Below are 9,082 nucleotides of genomic sequence, written 5' to 3'. Positions count from 1 at the left end.
GATTTTAGGTAACCACTATTACTATCTCAACTACTCGTTGAAGTCTCAATGATAAGACTCCTGATCAGCAAGAACCTCAACCTCTAAGCCTATAAATATAGAATGCGTTTATAACACATATATCACATCAAGACCCAGTACAACCCATACTCTTACCTACCAATAAGTTGTTCAACCTCACAATTCTTTATAACCAACACTTCAACTCAAGAGTTCGTTTATAGGTTCTTAATCCATGGCGCACTTGCTACTAACCTTATATTACATGAATTACAAATATCATCAGGTCCTCTTATGGGAACATTCACACATACACATACTTGGCCCTCTTAAGGGATCCAATCCAGTCATATTTGTGTGGAAAGGTGACACCTAATCCAAATATGTGTCGGAAAGTGACACCCGATCTAGTTATACAAACCAATCATAAAATACCAACAATATATCACATTATATCAACAGAATGGGTTCATCACAAACAAGCCATCATATAATCATTTGTATAAGAACTAACTTGTTTTCCCTATCAGTACACATTTAGGCATGTCATAAGTAACACAATTACACACATTAAGACAACTTCGGGAACCAAACCAACACCCACACTACCAAACCCTTAGGGTTTATCATCAATATCTACTTAGTTTTATATCCCTGTATACAATACTATGCCCATTATAAAATAACTGTTTGTATGCAATAATATCACACCCAACACACTTTTCAAATCATTACAACTCCTTTTCAATCGAATTTCTGCTAGTGACCTATGACCCCAGCTTAATTATACGATTTCTCATTACGTTTCCTTCTATACTACATAATAGGTATAGATTTACTACTCAGAAAAGAAAAGCCTAGCCTACCTGGGTGCCAAGCAACCGTGAGAAGATAATGCTGCTGAATTCATTGGTTTCAGTTGTTCTACAGGCAAGACCAGATTGAATTCTACTGGTTGAAGCCTTCCAAATGTTAAGATTCCCTCCCCAATTCTCCACAGGCCAGGAGTAGTCTTTTTGGAGGGTTTTGCAGAAACCCTCGCTTCTAACTTCCACTTGAGAGAAATGGGAGAAATAAGAAATTCCCGACTTAAGTTCTGTCCCACGACATCCTGCTGTGGCGTCCATATTCCCGCTCTGGCGGTGCCGCTGAGGCGGGACCATCCCGCTCTGGGGGGATGGTGGGACCCAGTCAAGCCAAATTCTTGCAATTTCTTTTTAATCGTAACTAACGACGATTCCGGTCGTTACAATATATGTCATATATATAAGATCATAATAAATCCATCATTAATATTTATTCAAATAACAATAAAAAATAATTATAATAAAATAAGAAATATGTTTAATTTTTAAATTTATCTAATTGAAGTAGAATAAACATTTGCTAATAAAAGAAATATTATTAGAAAAAAAATATGTATTCAAAAAGAAAATAAATAATATATTTATTTGAAAAATGACATTTTTGACCCATTAAATAATAATAAAGGCATTTTTGGACCAAAATATTGACGGCAAGAACATTTTTAGATTAAAATATAAACATAAGGTATTTTTATTCATTTCACATAATTTAAGGACAATTTTTACACTTTTCTATATTTTTTATAATATCCACAAGTTATGTTCCGCATGATTTTTGCTCTTAAAGATCTTTTCTGGGCTACGATTTTTCGATGTTTGATTTTTTAATAATGTGTTTATATCGAACACCGTCTATTCGTTTTCAATTTGAATATTTTTAAAATTTATTTCTTCGATTTTTATTTAGATGTGATAACTAAAGTATAATATAATAGCAACCGCATTATGAAATTACTACACATTGAGACTTGGCACTAGCAGTAGCAGCAAGGGTAAAATCAAGCAACAACGACAACAACCACACTGCCACTAAGGCCTAAGGCCAACATAAAATATCAAATTGTTGATTTGCTGCTCGATAAAATTAACACTTGAACGAAAATATTTTATTTATAAACTTAAAAAGTTTTTGAATCTTACTATAAGATTTCTCTTAATTTTTCTATTCTGTATTTTCTGTGTATTGAAAATAACCTAGTAACATCCCTATTTATAATAGTAAGAAATCTAGTTAAACTAGGACTAGAAAACTAATTCCTATATGAATTAGGACAAATAAATCTTAACTAGACATTAATTAAATAAATACGAAAAATAACAAATTCTAAACAACTTAGGATTCCTACTCCAACTTTGAATTATTAATCCAACAACATTTACCAAGCAACACAAAATAGAAGTTGATGTTGTTTGAAAGAAATCAAAGAATATTCAATTTCAGTGAGTAAATCGTAACGTTGTAAGGGTAGCATTAACAAACCCGAATTCTTTACTATATTAATAAGAGAATTGGAACACGATTACAACTTTAAGATCATAATTGTAATACTCAAACTACTAAATTATAACGGAAATATTGAGCAACAAATAATTAAGGATAATGATAAAAACGGAGTTGAAAAACTTAGACTCAAGAAGAAGAAGAAATTGGGCAAGTAAAATCTTGGAGTATTTTATTTGGGATCCAAGTCCAATTAGCATTTGGTTAAAAGACAGAATGAGTTGGAAAGAAGGGTTATGCATATTGAAGAAAATGTTTGTCCTCTCTTCTTCTTCTTAAGTCTGAGCTTCTCATATCCGTTCTTATTACTATCCTTAATTACTCCTTAGAATCCCAATTCCATGATACACAAAAGAACCGAAGTTTAATTACACAAATTCAACATTGAAAATTACTGATACTGAACTCCGCTACTATCTCAGCCCAATTCTTCCCAAAATTCCCTATACAAATCCACTTCAAACCTAGCTCATAATTCCCAAGTTCCCTTTAGCGTTCAATTAGTTCTTAATTCTTATATTCTAATTGATTAAAACAAACCCTACCAAGTAGTTGCTAGTACTCTGATTTTTCAATATTTATGTTCATCCTACTCTAAATTATCCAACACAATACTCATGTCTCACTTTTTATTCAAGAATTTATGAAAGTATATCTGCCATTTTTATCGATGTGTGTTTCTTCTCTTAAAATTTTTATTTCACCAAAAAAAAAACATGGAAGAATGTCTTTTTGAAAAAAAATTTACGAATTCTTCTTTTTCTCTAATACATTAGCCTCCACTCATAAATATTAGTAATACTAGATACATGAGCTCGTGCAAGCACGAGCCCAACATATATTATTTTATTTGTATCAATTAATGTGACACTGATAAGATTATGAGACTCAATCAAATTTTATATGATTTTATGTTATTTACAGTATTTTTAACATAATTTTTAAATAATATATGTTATTTTATTTGACCAATTTATGTGCCACATGAAATTTTGAGAGTCAATTAAAATTTTAATATAAGTAAATTGAAATTAGGAGGATACTAAAATGGCCCAAATACTTGAAGGCGATAGCAGTATAATAGTAAATACAAAAGTTGAAGCTGTGTATAGATTTGAACCCATGACTTATCACACAAAAATTGAAGCTTTAACCAACAAGCAGCTGACTGCACAAGTGGACAAAAATTGAAAAATGAAACAGACTGTTGAAGCAGCACAAACTGCTGCTTCTTATATAGATTTCTTTATTTTTTTCTTCAAATACTGTAGCCTCGAAAAATTTAATATCTGAATATAAAATATGAGATGATACTAATATGTATAAACAATTGTGGAGAATATCTTTTTCTTACCTAGTTTGTAGAGTATTTTCCAAAACTTATTCACTTAACTATGATTATGATACATGTTTATATAATATAATTTAAATTTTTAAAAATTAGTCCTTTCGTTCAATAATATTTATTCACTATTGGCTTTGCACAATTCTTAAGAAACTTTAAATAGAAGAGTATATAATTTTATCATATCATCCTTTAAATATAATAAATACACTGTTTTGAAAAATGTAATAGGAAAATAACTATTAATTAATGATAAGGATAAATTAGAAACTAAATGTAAATTATCTCTCAATTTTATAAACTAAATAAATATTGTTAAATATTCCAAAATAGTATAGTGAACAAATAAAGATGAATGAAGAGAGTAAATAGAATACATGACTCTTATTTAAATGTGTATTTGACGAAATGAAAAAGGAGGAGTAATGGAGGGGAGCCAAATTCGTTTGTTCATATAACTTTTATGTTTTTTAAGAATTTAAATTTTTTAAAGTATTCACACTTAAACCTTGATACTACTATGTTTCTTCTCTTTTTTAATTATTAATTTAGAATTCATCTTGCATGTGTGTTTTCCATCAATTAATGGATTAAAATAAAGAGAATAAGGGATTATTTGGTTTGAGTATAAATTATGATGAGATTAGTTATGATTTAATAAGTTATATTGTGATTTATTATGATGAGATAAGTTATGCTGAGATTATTTTTTATTGAGTATTTAGTTTGTTATATTTAAAATAATATGAATTGCATAAATTTTAATAATAAGTTGTTTGTTTATAAAAATACCCTTCACTTTTTTTTTTGCAAGCTTTACTTATTCAATGTTCATTCTTACAATAAAAAACTTTCATCTTTTTTAGCTTAAAGATTTTTATGTGTGCATTTCCATGATATCTGTATGTATTTAAAAATAAATATTTCTTCTTATTTAATTTAAAAATAGATTTTTCATTTTAACAAAGTAAAAAAAGATTTAGGAGAAATTAAAATATAAATAAATATAAAAATCAGTCAAATAATCTTATAAAAAATTATATTATAGTGTAATTTTTTCCTAGAAAAAATATGAAGAATTATTATAAAAATAAGGAGTGAAGGTTGTGAACGTTGTCATATATGATATTAAAAATAATGTAAATATTCATTTTTGGTCTTAATTTCCTTTTTCTGAAAAGGGTATGCTGATTGCTGGTGTTCTATTGTTGCTCAATTTTGGAGCTGAAGGTTGATTTCTGATAAAGTTTTTTTTTTTTTGTAAAAATAATAATTCTTGAGCTGTGCCAGAAATTGTGCAAATGTCAATGTCTTTCTGGAGGTGGTATTGTTGCTTAAATTTTGAAATGGGAATAGTAGATTCCTAATAAAGTTTTCATTTTGCAAATATCTATGGTTAGGGTAATTACCTGTTCATACCGTCGTGCATATCCTTTTTAATTATTATTTTTCATCTTTAATGTAATGATTTGGATTCAAATAGAGCGAAATGTCCAGAGGATTCATATAGCCGGTCTTGACTTTGTTTGGGATTAGGGCGTAATTGATGGATGATTGATGACACATCTTCCTCTTACAGAGGACGTGACCCTAAATAAGAAGGTTTGGAGGTCGAATCTAAGGGTGGAAGGGTAATAGGTAGCGGAGCGTTGTAGTGTTAGTTAGTATACACGTAGTATCTTATTCTCCTAATTTTCACTAATACCTGTTGTTTCATTTGTTCTGTGTATCTTGCTATTTTGTTGCCAATTTATTTTTCTTTCCATCATGCTTTGATTACAGTTGTTTTGAACCGAGGGTCTATTAGAAATAGCCTCTTTACCGCATAAAGGTAGGATAAGATTTGCGTATATTCTACCCACCCTAGACCCCACTTGTGGGATTACTGTGAGTATGCTGTTGTTTGTTGTTGATGATTGATTGATTGACAGAGGCTAGCTATGTAGTGTTAGATCTGCTTGTTAAAAACAGTGTATACAGTCTCAGCAAATGGAAAATTCTTGGAAGTGCTTTTTCATAGAAAGGAATTTGATCTTTGAACTATGGCTCTTCATATTTACTTTCAAATGCTTTTTGATTCTTCTAAATTCCTTGCCATCCCATTGTAGGAAAGATCTTGTTGATGTGATCAATGGGGATGTCATTCAAGAACATTGTCCGCGAGCTGAAGGAAATAAAAGATGGGATAGGGAGTATTATCAAGGAGAGAGGAAGTAGAAGGAAGGCATTGGCGAAACTGAACTCGGTCACATATAGCTCCTGATGTTGTTCCTTTTGATCCCAATCAACAAGGCCAATGGGCAAATATACCAACAGAACTGCTTTTGGATATTGTCCACAGGGTTGAAGAGAGTGAGACATCATTTCCTGCTAGGACAGCGGTAGTCTTTTGTGCATCTGTTTGCAAGTTGTGGAGGGAAGTTACGAAAGAGATTGTCAAGATTCCTGAAGAATGTGGTAGGCTTACATTCCCCATTGAACTAAAGCAGGTCTTCTCTTTTATCTGTTCGATTATTATCTTATAATTTGTTATCACCAATAAAGAAGATAACTGACAGACCATTGTTTTTCCCTTTCTGCTTTGGACCAGCCGGGTCCCCGTTAATCCCCAATTCATTGCTTTTTCAAACGGGACAGAGTTAATTCAGTTTATCGCCTCTACTTTGGTTTGACTCCATGTAAGTCACACTTTGCTGCTGACAATTATTGTGTGCCTTGGAATCAGCTTTAAGATCTATCTTTACATATTTGATCATGAATGAAGTTCATCTTCTAAATTTAAAAGGTTGACTTTAGTTATAGACTGGAGATGATTTTCCACGATTATGTTTCATTTGGCATCAACTTCAAGATCTACCTAGTGTATTTAGTCGGATGAAGGAATTCTTTCGTAAGATTCTATAAATTCTTCTTTGATGGAAGACTTATACTTAGGTTGACGGAAGTCAAGTTATATACACTGGACCACACTAGAACTGGACAACTTCTTATTGCTTCTTAGTGTTGTGGTTTAAAAGGGGAGCCTTGGTGTAATTGTTTAAGTTGTTGCCATGTGATCAGGAGGTCATAAGTTCGAGCTGTGAAAACAGTCTCTTACAAAAATGCTCTTGTGGTCTTGCTCTTTCCTGGACCTTACACATAGAGATAGCTTAGTGCACTGGGCTACCCTTTTTTTTAGTGTTGTAGTTTAATATTTTGCCACTGAAAAGTAGGAATCTGATATGCTACTTCATGACAGCTGAGGATGAGAGTGATAAACTATTGCTGGCTTCCAAAAGGATCAGAAGGGCAACAAGCACAGACTTCGTAATTTCCTTGGTTTCAGACGATTTTTCTCGAGTTAGCAGTACATATGTTGGAAAACTGAGGCAAGTTCCCGCAAACTATTAATTTTTCTATAGCTAAACCATCATCACTGTCCTTCGTAATGTCCAAAAAAGGAAAGCTTCTATTTCCTTCCATTTTGTTTCAATAACTTTATATAATTTGACCAGATCTAACTTTCTTGGAACCAAGTTCACCATATATGATAGCCAACCTCCAAGTGATGCAGTGATTAAACATCGTAGTAGACTTGGTCGACGATTCAGTGCTAAGCAAGTATCCCCTACTGTATCTGCATGCAACTACAGTATAGCCACCGTTTCCTATGAACTCAATGTTCTCCGTACAAGGGGACCTAGGAGAATGCATTGTGCCATGCATTCCATTCCGTTCTCCTCTATCCAAGTGGGAGGCAGTGCTCCAACGCCTACATCATTCCCGCAATCTTTGGATGAGAGGCCTCTAAAAGTGAAGGAGCCAGCTGTAAATATCAGCTCATCGGTGTCAGTGCCTTCTCGAGAGCCACTTCAGCTAAAAAAACAAGGCCCCTCGATGGCATGAACAATTGCAGTGCTGGTGCCTAAATTTTAACGGCCGTGTTACAGTGGCGTCCGTGAAAAACTTTCAGCTAGTGGCAGTAGTTGATCCATCTCACAATATACCAGCTGCAGTACAAGAAACAACAATTTTACAATTTGGGAAAATCGGAAAAGATATCTTCACCATGGATTACTGCTACCCGCTCTCTGCCTTCCAAGCTTTTGCAATCTGCCTGAGCAGCTTCGACACGAAACCAGCCTGTGAATGATTTCATGCTCAGATTGTAAATCATGATGATCTTCTAACATCTGGTTTCTGCATAATGTGATGAGTTGATGTTTAGTCAATCTGAGAAGGCAATATTTATCAATGAGACTATCAGTATGTTCAGTATGTAACTAACAGTAGCTGCTGCTAAGATAGAAGCAGCTGTTAAGTTGTATAATTCAATACTAAATCTATTTAGATGGGAAATGATCTAAATTCAGGTCAAAGCAATTTGCATTTAGAAATTATGTAAAATAGGTTGATCAGGATCTTCTCAATCTTAGTGGGATAAACTCTCTCCTTTCCAAAATATTTTTTGAGTCACATTATCAGTACTTTAAGATGAATCTTTTCACTAATTTTAAAATTTTAATTCAACTTTGAGGATTAGACAGATTAATTTTTCTCAAAAAAGCAAATGAGAAAAGACATAAAATAACACCTGAAGTTGTTTTGAATTTTTAAAAAGAAACCTTAATTATGTGGGTGTTTTATTACTTCATAAAAATATTAAATACCTTTGTAAATAGATTATTTGGACCCATTTTCTTATGTATGAACACGCGCATGATGCTCACCCTCTTTTAATTAAATTTAAAATGTGGGTTAACTCAACCCAAATCATTTCATAAACAAAAATTCTTGGTAATGCTTAAAAATAGAAAAACCCACAAAAATCCCCTTCAAAGTTCCAATCTTTAATCAACAACCCACAAAATTCTAATTCAAATTCATCAACACCACTTCACAATTTTACTCCTTAGATCAATTAAATTGACTCAGAAATCTTCAACTACTGCTCCTGCAGTATATAACAATGACGACTCTTTCCCTCTCTCCCTCCATGGGAACAACTTTTTACTGTCTTCATAGCTACCCAACTAATTTTTCTTCTCCCACTACCGCTTCTCTAACTTTCTCAGTAATATTGTCATTTAGCAATTTAGGATTTTTAAATTCAATATTCAAGAAAAATGAGATTAATGTTCTTGGGATTTCTCAAATTTAAAAGAAATTAAGAAGAGGTTAAATATTAAACAACTTCAAATTAACTTTTTGAATTGAGAATTAAATTGAAATCATCCACAGAAGACTTGCTAGAATAGCTACCACCCTTTCTCTTGACTTTCCTTTGCCAAAAAAATCCCATGTATGAAGCAGCAATTGGGGGTTCTTGCTTATCTCTTGGGTCATCTCATCTGAAAACTTTTGAGGTCATATCTAGTATTCAAAGTTTAC

At 32.2% G+C, this 9,082-nt stretch overlaps 1 pseudogene; it reads left to right on the top strand.

Moving 5' to 3' along the window:
• Positions 1 to 5,834: 5,834 nt before the first annotated feature.
• Positions 5,835 to 7,975, top strand: LOC129903480 (tubby-like F-box protein 5; annotated as a pseudogene).
• The last annotated feature ends 1,107 nt before the right edge of the window (positions 7,976 to 9,082 follow it).

The sequence above is a fragment of the Solanum dulcamara genome, chromosome 9, assembly GCF_947179165.1.
Source record: "Solanum dulcamara chromosome 9, daSolDulc1.2, whole genome shotgun sequence".
Lineage (NCBI taxonomy): Eukaryota > Viridiplantae > Streptophyta > Magnoliopsida > Solanales > Solanaceae > Solanum > Solanum dulcamara.
The sequence above is the reverse complement of the archived record's forward strand: the minus strand, read 5'-3'. Positions and strand labels throughout refer to the sequence as shown.